This window comes from Stenella coeruleoalba, assembly GCF_951394435.1.
Source record: "Stenella coeruleoalba genome assembly, chromosome: 5".
In the NCBI taxonomy this organism is placed as follows: Eukaryota; Metazoa; Chordata; class Mammalia; order Artiodactyla; family Delphinidae; genus Stenella; species Stenella coeruleoalba.
In genome coordinates this window covers 38,536,105-38,552,795 of record NC_137150.1, presented here as the reverse complement: position 1 = coordinate 38,552,795, position 16,691 = coordinate 38,536,105, and the positions used below count along the sequence as shown (strand labels likewise).

The 16,691-nt window shown below is 39.7% G+C and overlaps 1 protein-coding gene across 12 annotated transcripts in view; it reads left to right on the top strand.

Moving 5' to 3' along the window:
• Positions 1 to 5,419: 5,419 nt before the first annotated feature.
• The window catches only part of VEPH1 (ventricular zone expressed PH domain containing 1), a 713,106-nt gene continuing 701,834 nt past the window's right edge, over positions 5,420 to 16,691 (top strand). For 10 of the 12 annotated variants that reach the window (XR_013828597.1, XM_079923356.1, XM_079923365.1 and 7 more), the window contains exon 1: positions 11,121 to 11,706. The gene's annotated coding sequence lies outside the window, so the exon portion shown is untranslated. Of the gene's footprint in view, positions 6,025 to 10,333; positions 10,428 to 11,120; positions 11,707 to 16,691 lie in introns of those variants that run through there. The other 2 variants (XM_079923362.1, XM_079923366.1) reach the window with 2 other exon arrangements.

The window sequence follows — 16,691 nt, the reverse complement described above, 5'->3', positions numbered from 1 at the left end:
TGTTAAGGAACCTCCATACTGTTCTCCACAGTGGCTGTATCAATTTACATTCCCACCAACAGTGCAAGAGGGTTCCCTTTTCTCCACACCCTCTCCAGCATTTATTGTTTCTACATTTTTTGATGATGGCCATTCTGACGGGTGTGAGATGATATCCCATTGTAGTTTTGATTTGCATTTCTCTAATGATTAATGAAGTTGAGCATTCTTTCATGTGTTTGTTGGCAGTCTGTATATCTTCTTTGGAGAAATGTCTATTTAGGTCTTCTGCCTATTTTTGGATTCCATTGTTTGTCTTTTTGTTATTAAGCGGTATGAGCTGCTTATAAATTTTGGAGATTAATCCTTTGTCAGTTGCTTCATTTGCAAATATTTTCTCCCATTCTGAGGGTTGTCTTTTGGTCTTCTTTATGGTTTCCTTGGCTGTGCAAAAGTTTTGAAGTTTCATTAGGTCCCATTTGTTTATTTCTGTTTTTATTTCCATTTCTCTAGGAGGTGGGCCAAAAAGGATCTTGCTGTGATTTATGTCATAGAGTCTTCTGCCTATGTTTTCCTCTAAGACTTTGATTGTTTCTGGCCTTACATTTAGGTCTTTAATCCATTTTGAGCTTATTTTTGTGTATGGTGTTAGGGAGTGATCTAATATCATGCTTTTACATGTAGCTGTCCAGTTTTCCCAGCACCACTTATTGAAGAGGCTGTCCTTTCTCCACTGTACATTCCTGCCTCCTTTATCAAAGATAAGGTGAACATATGTGCGTGGGTTTATCTCTGGGCTTTCTATCCTGTTCCATTGATCTTTCTGCTTTTGTGCCAGTACCATACTGTCTTGATTACTGTAGCTTTGTAGTATAGTCTGAAGTCAGGGAGCCAGATTCCTCCAGCTCCGTTTTTCGTTCTCAAGATTGCTTTGGCTATTCGGGGTCTTTTGTGTCTCCATACAAATTGTGAAATTTTTTGTTTTAGTTTTGTGAAAAATACCAGTGGTAGTTTGATAGGGATTGCATTGAATCTATAGATTGCTTTGGGTAGTAGAGTCATTTTCACAATGTTGGTTCTTCCAATTCAAGAATATGGTATGTCTCTCCATCTATTTGTATCATCTTTAATTTCTTTCATCAGTGTCTTATAATTTTCTGCATACAGGTCTTTTGTCTCCTTAGGTAGGTTTATTCCTAGATATTTTATTCTTTTTGTTGCAATGGTAAATGGGAGTGTTTTCTTGATTTCACTTTCAGATTTTTCATCACTAGTGTATAGGAATGCCAGAGATTTCTGTGCATTAATTTTGTATCCTGCTACTTTTCCAAATTCTTTGATTAGCTCTAGTAGTTTTCTGGTAGCATCTTTAGGATTCTCTATGTATAGTATCATGTCACCTGCAAACAGTGACAGCTTTACTTCTTCTTTTCCGATTTGGATTCCTTTTATTTCCTTTTCTTCTATGATTGCTGTGGCTAAAACTTCCAAAACTATGTTGAATCAGAGTGGTGAGAGTGCGCAACCTTGTCTTGTTCCTGATCTTAGTGGAAATGCTTTCAGTTTTTCAAGATTGAGGACCATGTTGGCTGTTGGTTTGTCATATATGGCCTTTATTACGTTGAGGAAAGTTCCCTCTGTGCCTACTTTCTACAGGGTTTTTATCATAAATGGGTGTTGAATTTTGTCAAAAGCTTTCTCTGCATCTATTGAGATGATCATATGGTTTTTCTCCTTCAATTTGTTAATATGGTTTATCACATTGATTGTTTTGTGTATATTGAAGAATTCTTGCATTCCTGGAATAAACCCCACTTGATCATGGTGTATGATCCTTTTTTGTTGTGGATCTGTTTGTTGTGGATGTGCTGTTGGACTCTGCTAGTATTTTGTTGAGGATTTTTGCATCTATGTTCATCAGTGATATTGGCCTGTAGTTTTCTTTCTTTGTGACATCCTTGTCTGGTTTTGGTATCAAGGTGATGGTGGCCTCGTAGAATGAGTTTGGGAGTGTTCCTCCCTCTGCTATAGTATGGAAGAGATTGACAAGGATAGGTGTTAGCTCTTCTCTAAATATTTGATAGAATTCGCCTGTGAAGCCATCTGGTCCTGGGCTTTTGTTTGTTGGAAGATTTTTAATCACAGTTTCAATTTCAGTGCTTGTGATCGGTCTGTTCATATTTTCTGTTTCTTCCTGATTCAGTCTTGACAGGTTGTGCATTTCTAAGAATTTGTCCATTTCTTCCAGGTTGTCCATTTTATTGGCATAGAGTTGCTTGTAGCAGTCTCTCATGATCTTTTTTATTTCTGCAGTGTCAGTTGTTACTTCTCCTTTTCATTTCTAATTCTATTGATTTGAGTCTTCTCCCTTTTTTTCTTGATGAGTCTGGCTAATGGTTTATCAATTTTGTTTATCTTCTCAAAGAACCAGCTTTTAGTTTTATTGATCTTTGCTATCATTTCCTTCATTTCTTTTTCATTTCTTTCTGATCTGATTTTTATGAATTCTTTCCTTCTGCTAACTTTGGGGGTTTTTTATTCTTCTTTCTCTAATTGCTTTAGGTGTAAGGTTAGGTTGTTTATTCGAGATGTTTCCTGTTTCTTAAGGTAGGATTGTATTGCTATAAACTTCCCTGTTAGAACTGCTTTTACTGCATCCCATAGATTTTGGGTCATCCTGTCTCCATTGTCATTTGTTTCTAGGTATTTTTTGATTTCCTCTTTGATTTCTTCAGTGATCACTTCGTTATTAAGTAGTGTATTGTTTAGCCTCCATGTGCTTGTATTTTTTACAGATCTTTGCCTGTAATTGATATCTATTCTCATAGTGTTGTGGTCAGAAAAGATACTTGAAACAATTACAATTTTCTTAAATTTACCAAGGCTTGACTTGTTACCCAAGATATGATCTATCCTGGAGAATGTTCCATGAGCACTTGAGAAAAATGTGTATTCTGTTGTTTTTGGATGGAATGTCCTATAAATATCAATGAAGTCCATCTTGTTTAATGTATCATTTAAAGCTTGTGTTTCCTTATTTATTTTCATTTTGGATGATCTGTCCATTGGTGAAAGTGGGGTGTTAAAGTCCCCTGCTATGAATGTGTTACTGTTGATTTCCCCTTTTATGGCTGTTAGTGTTTGTCTTATGTATTGAGGTGCTCCTACGTTGGGTGCATAAATATTTACAATTGTTATATCTTCTTCTTGGATTGATCCCTTGATTATTATGTAGTGTCCTTCTTTGTCTCTTCTAATAGTGTTAATTTTAAAGTCTATTTTGTCTGATATGAGAATTGCTACTCCAGCTTTCTTTAGATTTCCATTTGCATGGAATATCTTTTTCTATCCCCCCACTTTCAGTCTGTATGTGTCCCTAGGTTCGAAGTGGGTCTCTTGTAGACAGCATATATATGGGTCTTGTTTTTGTATCCATTCAGCCAATCTGTGTCTTTTGGTGGGAGCATTTAGTCCATTTACATTTAAGGTAATTAAATTATGTATGTTCCTATTCCCATTTTCTTAATTGTTTTGGGTTCATTATTGTAGGTCTTTTCCTTCTCTTGTGCTTCTTGCCTAGAGGAGTTCCTTTAGCAGTTGTTGTAAAGCTGGTTTGGTGGTGCTGAACTCTCTTAGCTTTTGCTTGTCTGTAAAGGTTTTAATTTCTCCATCAAATCTGAGTGAGATCCTTGCTGGGTAGAGTAATCTTGGTTGCAGGTTTTTCTCCTTCATCACTTTAAATATGTCCTGCCAGTCCCTTCTGGCTTGCAGATATTCTGCTGCAAGATCAGCTGTTAACCTTATTGGGATTCCCTTGTGTGTTATTTTTTCCTTGCTGCTTTTAATATGTTTTCTTTGTATTTAATTTTTGATAGTTTGATTAATATGTGTCTTGGCATATTTTTCCTTGGATTTATCCTGTATGGGACTCTCTATTCTTCCTAGACTTGATTAACTATTTCCTTTCCTATATTAGGGAAGTTTACAACTATAATCTCTTCAAATATCTTCTCAGTCCCTTTCTTTTTCTCTTCTTCTTCTGGAACCCCTATAATTCGAATGTTGGTGCATTTAATGTTGTCCTAGAGGTCTCTGAGACTGTCCTCAGTTCTGTTCATTCTTTTTTCTTTATTCTGCTCTGCAGTAGTTATTTCCACTATTTTATCTTCCAGGTCACTTATCCGTTCTTCTGCCTCAGTTATTCTGCTATTGATCCCATCTAGAGTATTTTTAATTTCATTTATTGTGTTGTTCATCATTGTTTGTTTCATCTTTAGTTCTTCTAGGTCCTTGTTAAATGTTTCTTGCATTTTGTCCATTCTGTTTCCAAGATTTTGGATCATCTTTACTGTCATTATTCTGAATTCTTTTTCAGGTAGACTGCCTATTTCCTCTTCATTTGTTTTTTCTGGTGGGTTTTTACCTTGCTCCTTCATCTGCTGTGTGTTTCTCTGTCTTCTCATTTTGCTTAACTTACTGTGTTTGGGGTCTCCTTTTTGCAGGCTGCAGGCTCGTAGTTCCTGTTGTTTTTGGTGTCTGTCCCCAGTGGCTAAGGTTGGTTCAGTGGATTGTGTAGGCTTCCTGGTGGAGGGGACTAGTACCTGTGTTCTGGTAGATGAGGCTGGATCTTGTTTTTCTGGTGGGCAAGTCCACATCTGGTGGTGTGTTTTGGGGTGTCTGTGGACTTATTATGATTTTAGGCAGCCTCTCTGCTAATGGATGGGGTTGTGTTCCTGTCTTGCTAGTTGTTTGGCATAGGGTGTCCAGCACTGTAGCTTGCTGGTCGTTGAGTGAAGCTGGGTGCTGGTGTTGAGATGGAGATCTCTGGGAGATTTTTGCTGTTTGATATTATGTGGAGCTGGGAGGTCTCTTGTGGACCAGTGTCCTGAAGTTGGCTCTCCCACCTCAGAGGTACAGCACTGACTCCTGGCTGCAGTACCAAGAGCCTTTCACCCACACGGCTCAGAATAAAAGAGAGAAAAAGTAGAAAGAAAGAGTTAGTAGAAGTAGAAAGAAAGAAAGAAAGAAAGAAGGGAGGGAGGGAGGGAGGAAGGAAGGAAGGAAGGAGGGATTGAAGGAAAAAAAGAATGAAAGAAGATATAAAGTAAGATAAAATATAATAAAGTTATTAAAATAAAAAAATAATTATTAAGAAAAAAAATTTTTTTAAAAAAAGAACGGACCGATAGAACCCTAGGACAAATGGTGGAAACAATGCTATACAATATAAATCTTGCTTTCAAAGTCCACCTCCTCAATTTGGGATGATTGTTGTCTATTCATGTATTCCACAGACGTCAAATTGATTGTGGAGCTTTAATCCGCTGCTTCTGAGGCTGCTGGGAGAGATTTCTCTTTCTCTTCTTTGTTCTCACAGCTCCCTGGGGCTCAGCTTTGGATTTGGCCCCGCCTCTGCGTGTAGCTCGCTGGAGGGCGTCTGTTGTTCGCTCTGACAGGACGGGGTTAAAGGAGCCGCTGATTGGAGGGCTCTGGCTCACTCAGGCCGGAGGGAGGGAGGGGCACGGAGTGCGGGGCGGGCCTGCGGCGGCAGAGGCCTGCGTGACGTTGCACCATGTTGAGGCGCGCCGTGCGTTCTCCTGGGGAAGTTGTTCCCGGATCCTGGGACCCTGGCAGTGGCGGGCTGCACAGGCTCCCTGGAAGGGAGGTGTGGAGGGTGACCTGTGCTCGCACACAGGCTTCTTGGTGGCGGTAGCAGCAGCCTTAGCGTCTCCTGCCTGTCTCTGGGGTCCGCGCTTTTAGCCGCGGCTCGCGCCCGCCTCTGGAGCTCCTTTAAGCAGCGCTCTTAATCTCCTCTCCTCGCGCACCAGGAAACAAAGAGGGAAGAAAAAGTCTCTTGCCTCTTCGGCAGGTCCAGACTTTTCCCCGGACTCCCTCCCGGCTAGCCGTGGCGCACTAACCCCCTGCATGCTGTGTTCAGGCTGCCAACCCCAGTCCTCTCCCGGCGCTCCGACCGAAGCCCGAGCCTCAGAGCCTCAGCTCGCAGCCCCGCCCGCCCCGGCGGGTGAGCAGACAAGCCTCTGACCGGTGAGTGCCGGTCGGCCCTGATCCTCTGTGCGGGAATCTCTCTGCTTTGCTCTCCGCACCCCTGTTGCTGTGCTCTCCTCCGCGGCTCCGAAGCTTCCCCCCTCTACCACCCGCAGTCTCCGCCCGCGAAGGGGCTTCCTAGTGTGTGGAAATCTTTCTTCCTTCACAGCTCTCTCCCACTGGTGCAGGTCCCGTCCGTATCCTTTTGTCTCTGTTTATTCTTTTTTCTTTTGCCCTACCCAGGTACGTGGGGGGTTTCTTGCCTTTTGGGAAGTCTGAGGTCTTCTGCCAGCGTTCAGTAGGTGTTCTGTAGGAGTTGTTCCACATGTAGATGTATTTCTGGTGTATATCCTTTGTATACTTTTTAAGTTTACATAAATGGAGCACTGTTTTTATCTTTCTGCAAGTTGCTTTTTGCACTTAACTTTATGTTCTGAGATGTATTCACACAGATATTGTGTAGAACTTGTCTATTCTTCTTAGCAGTTGTATAGTATTCCATCACAGATGGACTGAATCAAATACTACATTTTACTATACTATACAGTCACCAAACACAATATTTTATTTATCCAATCCACATTTTATAGACATTTAGATTGTTTCTGGTTTTTTCTATTACAAGCAATGCTGCAGTAAACTCCTTGTACATATCTACTTGGGTGTGATACATAGAAACAAAACTCCTGGGCCACAAAATACATACATTTTCAATTTTAGAAGCCATGTTATGCTAGCCTGGGAATTCCAATTGCTTCATATTCTTAGTAACATATTGTCATACTTAAAAGCAACTGGATGATCATCTTAGTTTTAATCTTTTTGGCTGGATAACTTAACAAACTAGCTTAGAAGGACACAGGTCTCAGATTTTTGTAAAGAACACATATAATCAACATATTACCCAAATTTGAGAAATATACTATTTTAAATGATTCCAGGAGAAACAAGGAAATGTCAGTTAACCACAGGAATCCTTATGGTTAAAAGCCAAGGGTAGGAATATTAAAGGTGCCTCTTTCATTTATATGATTATTTGGTAGCATGTAATCAGAAAAACATTAGATAAACAAGAAAGGCTATTTTTAAAATCTTCTAGTTATAGAACCAACAACTAATTTAGGGTGAATAACTAAATGTAGAAAGAAGAAAAAAAAACATGTGTCTAGGAAAGAAATTATAACCCCACTGAATTCACATCTATTAGCATTTTGGTATTTAGCGTCTAGTCTTTTTTGTTTTGCAGTGCAATATGTATTGATCATCAAAATAATAAAACCAATATCTTTTGCCCAAGCTTCCTTAGCTTTGTGCTTGCTAGGGTATTTACAGTGTTCTCTTAACTCACCAGTTATTCACGACAGCAAGGAAAACCACAGGCTTATTCTCTCACATTGCTTCCTTCCCTACGGCTCTGGAGCTTGGCCTTGATTCTTCCTATGGCAGTCGTCACAGTCTGTCCTGGCTTCTAATTATTTAGACATGTGTCTCTTGTCCTCATTTAGACTTGAAGGCAGAGGCTGCCCTTTATTTTTGCCCTCATCCCCCCATAGCTCCAACTACACACCGTGCCTTCTACTTAACACATTCTCTTCTCCTTTAAAAACACATATGTTCTTTAAACATTTGTCATGAATAAATGAGTATCAGAGATGAGGAAAGGAATAATTTCCATCATACTTAATATCTCAGTTCTGCCTTTGTTGTGTACTATAGCTTTTATGGGAAATTTTGGCATCTCTCCTATACATTGTAAAAGTCCTTCAGGGCAGGTACTATATGTCTTCTTTGTATGCATTTATCAAATATTTATTGAGCAATTATTTATGTGTAAGTGTTTGTGATGGGGTTGCGGTGGGGTGAGAAGAAAAATACAAAGAGTGTCTATAGAAATAAGACATGGTTTTGGCCCTAGAAGTTTATAAATTAGTGGGGTTAGGGAAAAGTAATCCTACTTTTCATACTGTCTAAGAGAATGGGAAGGACAAAGCTTTAGGGAGTATCTACTATGACACTTTGCTAAGGTAAGTATTATTATGATCATTTTGTTGCTGAGGAAACTGAAGTTTCAAGAAATTTATCAAGTGCCAGGACTTAGGTCTTTCTGACTCCAAACCCAATCTTTCTCATTTGGAAACAGGGATTCCAGAAACATATGTAGAGTGGGTAAACACTGGGAGCGCATGAGCGCTGGATTACCCATCATTTAAATCGTAGTAAATTGAGGAAAGAAGAGGGATTAAACCTGAGACATTTCTCTTTTCCAGTCTGACTCTCAGACTAAGATTTGGCTGTTCTTGGCTACTGGATGTTTCCTTCAGGCCACCACAGTGGCCTGCCTGACGCGAGTCTTATTTCTGTTTCTTAACTTTTCCTTTAGGGAAAGCTTCCCGGAAGTGACATTTGAACTGGGTTGAGTGGTGGCTATCCAGGTTAGACAAGGGCCAGGAAGGTGTTCTGGGCAAAGGAACAGGATGGGCCAAGACCCGAAAGGTATTGCTAGATCTTGGGTTCAAAAGAGTGCTGATGAGGGCAGGAAACGGGGCTCCCAAGGTTGTCAGAGTTACAGTATGAAGTGTTTTTAACAAAACCAACCAAACCACTTGGTCCCAGGACTCAGCGCCCTGCACAAGAACACCGCAGGTGGCGGCTTAACACCGACCGGCCTGGCTGTGGACCCTAGCCCAGAGGAAGTATAGTCTTTTGTACCTGCTCCACCAGGAGTGGGTTCTTTTTCCAGTCTGTGTTCTAAGAAGAGTTCTCTTTTTATGAGTCTTCCTCCAGGAGAAGAGGACACTTTTTCTTACTTTGCACAGAGGCTCAGTTTGACAGATTGCTACCCTACCTATTAGTGTTTAGAAATTCCTGTTCTCTTAGAAAAGGAAGGTTTCCCTGCTGATTTCAGTCTAAGAGTCCCTGGATAGAAAACAAGTATAGATCCCAAGTAGATAACACACGTGGAGAGCAAATTATTTTTTTCCCTTAGAAAGGAGGTATTTTCCACTTTACTCAGCTGACCATCCCTTTTCTTTTTTCCTCTGCTCCTCAATCAAGCTATTTGCTCAAAAGAATTAGAAAAAAATAGGAAAAGTAAACATGAGCTGCCTACTATTTAGTTTCCTTATCTGTGTAATGGGGATAATTCTGTTACCTACTTCATGAAGCTCATGAGACTTAAATGCAGTAATTCATATCAAAGAGAGTTGGAGTAATAGCTAGCAAATCAGATGTGCTCAAGAAGCGTTAGCTGCGCTCCTTGTCCCCTGCCCCTCCTCTTCTTTTTCCTCCTTCTTCTGCATGATCAAATGCTTATTTGGATCAATATGCTCTCTTTCTCTCTTGCTTGCTGATTACTTTCTGCTCAAATGGCCATGAAATGAATTGGATAGTCCTTATCACATTTACATAATGTTAAATATCTTTTAAGGCATGAGAATTTTGAGAATTAATAACGCTCTCTTTTCTGTACGGGTTTAATGCAGTCTGAAGTCCCATTGACTATTCCATCCATTTAAGTGATTTTTGTCAAAATATCCAGGGTTGGTCTTTATCTTTAAACTCTGTTTTCGTAATGAATGCAAAAACCTGTAGGTACATAAAGATGGCAAAATATCTTTAACTTTAAAGTCTTTAAATGAGTTAAGAGGGTCTAATAGTAAAAAGTGTTTTTATAATTTTGAGTGAATAAGCCAGCTTCTACATTAATCTAAAATACATTAATCTCAAATAAATGTAATTCCTAGGAAAGTATTTCAGTTCATTTTATTATACCCAGTTTTTGAAAAAAAGAAATCCATGTCCAAATATACCAATTCTGTTTTCTGTTTATAGAGGAGAGCTGAAAAATGGATAACCCAAAGTAACATATATTTTGAAAAATTTTGCAGGATACCTTAGACTGTATTACACAATTGTTTTTCCTGGACTTATTTCTTTATGTTCTTTAAAAAAGAGTAATATAAAAATTATTTTGCATTTTCTGAGTAGACTAATTGACAGGTGGGGAGATCACAAGTTCACCAATGTAAATCTCCAAACCTAGCTCTGCTAGTTGGTAGTTGAAAATTGAATGTAGGTATCTTTATGTAACCAATAAGAACAGGTAGAACAAAGTCTACATCTATCAAATATCCATTTTCTACAGAGGGTTTTAGGATTTGCTTTAGTGGAAGTGGGCTTTCGGAGGGTGGTGAGTATAAAATAAATCTTGTACTACTTGCTTATTCTATCCCTTTCACAAATTTTCTCCTATTACAATTTTGAGGAAGAAATATGATTTTTTTTCTTTGATTAATTTTATTCCTGCAAGGCTGTTCAACATCTAAAGCCTTACTAAGAGTAATGGTCGCAAGAAATGGAATATTTGACCCTTTAAATAATAAATTCTGGCCGTGGTTACTCAGGTATATCATCAAGAAGGTTGTTAAATACTCTTAATTTTGTTCTGGGAGGAAAGATGGATTACTTTTGCCTAGGACTTTTGCAAACAAATACTGATTTTCACATATTTTAGTTTAGAAATATATACTTTTCTTCAATATTTTTTTGAAGAACTTTGATTTAACAGAAATGCTACATTTATTATATTTTACTCCTTGAAAATAAGGGAATAGAGCAGATGATATTCCTATGTTGTCTGGAAAGAATTTGATTTTGCAGAATTTATAACAATTCTGACAGATGAGGACTTCAGGAATCCAACTTGTGGTGATTTTAGATATAAATCAATCACCTTTAAGTGATTGATAACTCCTGAAATCAGTTTAACTAAAGGATGCCTGGTACTGATAGACTGGCCAAAATCAGTAACTCAATTTCCCTTATAAGAAGAATAAATATTACATCATTCCTCTTTGATTACCTCTCCCCCCACCCCGATATTTTTAAATCAAATATAAAAAGAGAGAGAGAGAGACAAGGAACATAAATAAGGCAGAAGAAACCATCTATTGTCTTCGATAGCTCGTGGTTTAGATGGATTAACAGATTAAACAAACATAAACGACTCTGTTACTGAATAACATAACTTTCCTGGAAGTTTTGTAGTGTTGTGGTTAAGGTATAGGTGATAGACTCAGAGAGTCCAGGATGAAAATCTTGTTCTGACATGTTCCAGCTAGGTGGATTTGGACAACTGTTTAATCTCTTTAAACATCGGCTTTCTTGTCTATTAAATGGGGATAATAGTACACGTTTAAAGTTTTTTTTTTTTTTTTTAATGAGAATTACACAAGCTAAACCTCAGGCAAAGTGCTTAGCATACAATGATTGCTGAAAGACTCTTAGCTATTTTGGTTAGAGTGATGCTTGTGGATGACAGAGTTCTTAACTGTTAAAGGGGCTGAGGGCAGAGCAGTGGTCCTAGTTAGGGGGCTTCAATCAGACACAACATCCTATAGGAAAGGAAATTTGACCCCCTTTTTTTTTTTTTTTTTTTTTTGCAGTACGCGGGCCTCTCACTGTTGTGGCCTCTCCCGTTGCAGAGCACAGGCTCCGGACGCGCAGGTACAGCGGCCACGGCTCACGGGCCCAGCCGCTCCGCGGCATGTGGGATCTTCCTGGACTGGGGCACGTGTCCCCTGCATCGGCAGGCGGACTCTCAACCACTGCGCCACCAGGGAAGCCCTGACCCCATTTTTGAAATGCCAATGTGTGGATGAAGAAGGAGAAGGAATATTTCAGGTATTGAAACTGACATTCAAGTAAAAACAAACATGCTTTTGAAGCTAAATAAGTCATGCTGATTGGAGTTTGAAAATACATTTGTTTGCCCTGATGTGGATTTGTATAGCAAAGTAAGAAATGATGAGGTTGGTTAGGTAAATGATCAAATGAATGTTAGCTCACATGTGAAAAAATCTATTTGGAGATAGGGGACTTTTGGGTTCTTAAACCAAAGAATGAGATAATAAAACCGATCTTTGTGAAGGTGATTCCAGGAGTAGTTTTTGTGTTGGATGAGGAAATAATGGAGTCTGTGGAGGGTGTTTATGATCCAGGTACTACACCCGTGGAATTGGAATGCAAGAGAACAATTTCAGGAGGCATCTTGGATATGGCACATCTTGGTAACACACTCAAGGTGGGAACTAAACTAGGGCAGTTGATAATACCTTCTGTTATTACTTTATCTGCTTCCTTGGATGTAAATAGAACCTCCCATTCCATCCCAATGGAGGAGATGAGCTTTGTCGAGGAACTTAATCAGGGCTTTTACAACTGTAATAGAGTTCTGGATTTTGGTTACTCCAAGGGAGTCCAGGTGCTGAGGAACTGCAGGGAGATAAATGACTCTGCACAAGGAAGTGGCAGGAATGTGTATATAGGTGTGTGTGTATCTTGTTATTTTTTTTCTCCTGATTGAGCTGACATAGGAGGGAAGATGTGAGAAGGCTAGAGGAGACATAAAGGATACCAAGAACATTTATGAATGGAGATTTCTAATATTAAATGTAAGTTTTTGTGTGATGTATTTTTTTTTCAGTATTCTCAGACATTCCAGCACAGATACCATGCTGCCATGAGTGAGTGTCTTATTGTGTGTGTGTGTGTGTGTGTGTGTGTTTGTGTTTAAGTTATGGAAAGGGAGTAAGATCTACACTTGGGTTGATGTGGTATGGAAAACAACTTTGGCCTGGGAAGACAAAATGATCCTTAAGCTGAACTGAATGAGCAGAGGAGGGAGCTGAATGTCAAAGGTGTTCATGACAATAGGATTCTGGGAATTTGCAGAAATCCTAAGGAGGACATGGACTTCCTGCAAGTCACTGGGTGTGGGTTTGAGTTACCCTTATTATGATCTTAAGGAATAGGGTGACTGGCTGAATATTTATAGGGATAAAGTTGACTTTACACACTTATTTTAGTAGGGATAAGAGGTGACTAAATATATCTGCTTCTTTTTTTTTTGCGGTACGCGGGCCTCTCACTGTTGTGTCCTCTCCCGCTGCGGAGCACAGGCTCCGGACGCGCAGGCTCATTGGCCATGGCTCACGGGCCCCCCGGAACGGGGCACGAATCCGTGTCCCCTGCATCGGCAGGCGGACTCTCAACCACTGCGCCACCAGGGAAGAAGCCCCATGCTTCTTTTAGTATTATATGCCCTCTAGGCCTAAGCTGCCTCAATGGCTTCTTGATGTTGCTGCCCAGGTAGGAGCCTCAGAGGAGTTAATTTGCCTGCCAGGCTGGTTTGGCTTCTCAGCCTTTCACTGATCCGGAGATGTCACACTGTGGATGTCTGTGTCTTTCTGACTTACCTCCAGGACTGAGGTAAGACTGAAAGCCTCACCTCCCCTGCCACTTGTCAATAAAGATGACAGCTAGAGATGATTTTTCTATGGCAGAATAACATTAAAAATTTTTAAGTACTTAATGTCTACTCCCAGAAACATGGGGAAGAAAATCTGAGGCACTAAATTGTTTCAGATAAATTTTTTTTTTTTTTGCGGTACACGGGCCTCTCCCATTGCGGAGCACAGGCTCCGGACGTGCAGGCTCAGCGGCCATGGCTCACGGGCCTAGCCGCTCCGCGGCATGTGGGATCTTTGCGGACCAGGGCACGAACCCGTGTCCCCTGCATCGGCAGGCGGACTCTCAACCACTGTGCCACCACACCAGGGAAGCCCCAGATGAATGTTTTTACGAATCTTCTTGGAGTCAGCCCTTGGTCTTTGTCTCATTTCTGTCTAATTTTGTGGTTATAATACTACTCAAAAATTAAATGTCACAAAGCACAAACCAAATAAACATGTCTGACTTTTTTGATTTTTATTATTTTTAGTATTATACTTAATAATTTTCCTGCTTTTTAGCAGACAGTTTTGCTAATAAAATAAATGGGAGATGTGGGTGGGAAGTAAAATAGAGAGAATTATGTGGAACTGGTGCTTGTGACAGGGTTAAGAGCAGATTAGTTGGGTTGGAATCCCAGCTCTTCTACTTCCTAGCCTGGTAACCTTAAAGAAGTTATTTAAACTCTCTGGTTCTCAGTTAAACTCATCTGTAAAATGGGGTTAATAATGGTAACTACCTCTCAGGGCTCTTAAGATAATTCATGTAAAGCTCCTAGAACAGTACTGGGCATCTAGTGAGTGCTCAGTGAGCTATTTATTTTTATTATTGTTATACATATTATTATTATTATTCATAGAAAAAATAGTCTACTGGGAAAACTAATCTCATTATTTTATTGGTTTCACTTAGTGAAAAGTGATACTTTCTCATTTGCTTATTTGTCATAGCCAATACATTTGCTTTCCTACGACTTTTGGCTATTTTCACAAATTCATATTTAAACGCATAAAAATTTGCTGTGATTGTGGATATTCTAAGAATGTTCCATTGAGCTTGAAGACAGCGCCCAAAAAGGAATTCCTAGCATTTGTAGCATGATTAGAATAGGTGTGAGGTCTCCCCAGGGGTTGCCTTTGAAAGGAATAACATTCATTTGAAAATGCAAGTTCTTTTTTTATTTTATTTTATTTTATTTTAATTTATTTATTTTTTTGCGGTACGCGGGCCTCTCACTGTTGTGGCCTCTCCCGTTGCGGAGCACAGGCTCCAGACACGCAGGCTCAGCGGCCATGGCACATGGGCCTAGCCGCTCCGCGGCATGTGGGCTCTTCCCGGACCGGGGCACGAACCTGTGTCCCCTGCATCGGCAGGCGGACTCTCAACCACTGCGCCACCAGGGAAGCCCAAGTTCTTTTTTTAAAAAAATGACATACCCAAATTCATTCATAATACTGTGATAGGGAGAATAATGAATGGTCCCCCAAAGATGTACACATCCTAAGCCCCTGAACTTGTGAATATGTTATGTTACATGGCAAGGAGGAATTAAGGTTGCTAATTAGCTAACTTTGGGATGAGGAGAGTATCCTGGATTATCCAGTCGGGCCCAGGGTTTCTTATAGGTGAAAGAAACAGGTGAGTCAGTATCAGAGTAATGCAGCATGACAAAGACTCATCCTCCACTGCTTGCTTTGAAGGTGGAATGAGCCAGGACCCAAATCTGCAGGCAGCCTCTAGATGCTGGAGAAGGTAAAGAAACGAATTCTCTTTCATCTGGAGCCTCCAGAAGGAATGCAGCCCTGCCACCCCCTTGATTTTAGCCCAATGAGACCCATTTCAGACTTCTGACCTCCAGAACTGTATGATAACAAACCTGTGTTGCTTTAAACCACCAAATTTATGGTAATTTGTTATAGCAGCAATAGGAAACTAAAACAGTACTGTACCACCCAAGGTGTAGATGTTAGTAAAGAAATGTTCTCTGCTATTTAAGTGGAAAGGTTATCTTCCTTTCCATTTCACTGGGCAGAGATTACTTGCAGTTTGAAGCACATGTTAGAGGCTGAAATGAGAATGGAGGATAAATAAGGGTCTTGAGCTATAGACAGAGCGAATCACGGAAGGGAATCTTACCTTGGGCAGAATGGCTGTGTCTGTGGAAATTTCTAAAAGATTAAACTGATGAAGCTTCTATTTATAGAGTTATTCTGATTGTTTCTGTTTTCCCCAGGCTACTGGAGGTAAATACATATGCTATTCATTGACGAATCTGTTTTTTTCTATGGAAATATGTTACAGAGTATCTGCAACTTTTAGGTATATTAAAGCTAAAAAAGAAAAAAGAGACAATTAAAAAATAGTGTATGTCGGCATGAGGTGTGGGTGATTATTCTGCAGCGTAATTTTGTGGAAGTGGGCACAGGATTTTTAGGATGTGAAACAGTCAAGTTTAAAGGCAAAAGGAGCATTTACTGAAAATGGATCACAGGGAAGGATTCAAACAAGAGAATTTCAATAGAACTAGTACGGTCAGAAGAGACAATGAAAATAGAGGCCAAGTGAGCTAGTGCAAACTGAAGGAATTAAAAAGAATAAGCAGAGTTATTTACAGCTTTATCAGGGAAAAAGGAATACAAGAGAGAGAATGGCCCATCAATAAATGAGGAGGGAGGAGAAATCGATGTTAGTTGTAAAATGTCTGAGCTATTGAACTGCTTTTTTCAAGTCTACCTTACAAAAAAAATAGGGGTCTGGATAATTAGGAAGTAATTAAGGTCTCACTGACTTTGAGGCATTATTGATCATAAATAAGTAAATAATTACCAATTGCATTAATAAAATGGGTGCATGTGTAGAAGAAATGCATTCTATAATAAATTTTCCTGATCCAATGGTAATTATACCATTTGTGAAACTAGCAATGGATTGGGGGGGGAAACCCACTTCCTAACATGCACAATTAATTAGATGCAATGATTTGACCAGAGGAAAAACACAAAGGAATGAGCTCTTCAGGATGAAATCTAGAGGATCTGCAATCAGTTTACTTAAACAACACCAACACCCACACACAAATAACATTGTAGCAAAACAATCTAAAGTCTGGACCACCAGGTGTGGGATCAGGAACTACACAAAGTACAGTTCTTCACGCTCATTGTCCAGAGAACCTGGATCATTCAGGTGACTGACTACACAATTTTTACAAATGCTAGGTAATTGGGAGTTTAACATCTCCAGAACTAAAATATTATGGAAAGTTGCAGACTTCCCAGTTTGTGCTACACCACGTGGACCTAGGTATGAGCTCGGTATAGTATGAATTGGATGAACACATCTCATACACTTTTTATTAATTAATGAATTGATGTAAG